This window comes from Phoca vitulina, unplaced genomic scaffold (genome assembly GCF_004348235.1).
Source record: "Phoca vitulina isolate PV1807 unplaced genomic scaffold, GSC_HSeal_1.0 scaffold52, whole genome shotgun sequence".
Taxonomy (NCBI): Eukaryota; Metazoa; Chordata; class Mammalia; order Carnivora; family Phocidae; genus Phoca; species Phoca vitulina.
In genome coordinates, this window is record NW_022589755.1 from 6,016,078 (window position 1) to 6,016,480 (window position 403).

Here is a 403-nt window from a genome sequence, read left to right on the forward strand (position 1 = left end):
GTGTGTGAGGGGATGTATGTATGTGTGCAGTGTGTGTGTGGTGTGTGTGAGGGGATGTACTGCATGTGGTATGTGTGGTGTGTGCGAGGGGATGTATGTGTGTGTGCGGTGTGTGTGTTGTGTGTGTGTATGTGGTGTGTGAGGGGATATATGTGTGTGTGTGCAGTGTGTGTGTGGTGTGTGTGAGAGGATGTATGTGTGTGTGCGGTGTGTGTGAGGGGATATATTGCATGTGTGTATGAATAGTCAGAGCACGTGAAGAGAATTTACCACAACGTACAGCCTGAGAACCACACCCCAAACATGACTGTGTGCACACGCACACACCACACACACTGCACACCACACACACACCCCACACACATACATCCCCTCGCACACACCACACACACATATATCCCCT

The 403-nt window shown here is 50.6% G+C and overlaps 1 protein-coding gene across 7 annotated transcripts in view; it reads right to left on the reverse strand.

Moving 5' to 3' along the window:
• MYH14 (myosin heavy chain 14) overlaps nucleotides 1-403 on the reverse strand; it is a 90,641-nt gene that overhangs the window by 20,883 nt on the left and 69,355 nt on the right. The window lies entirely within an intron of this gene.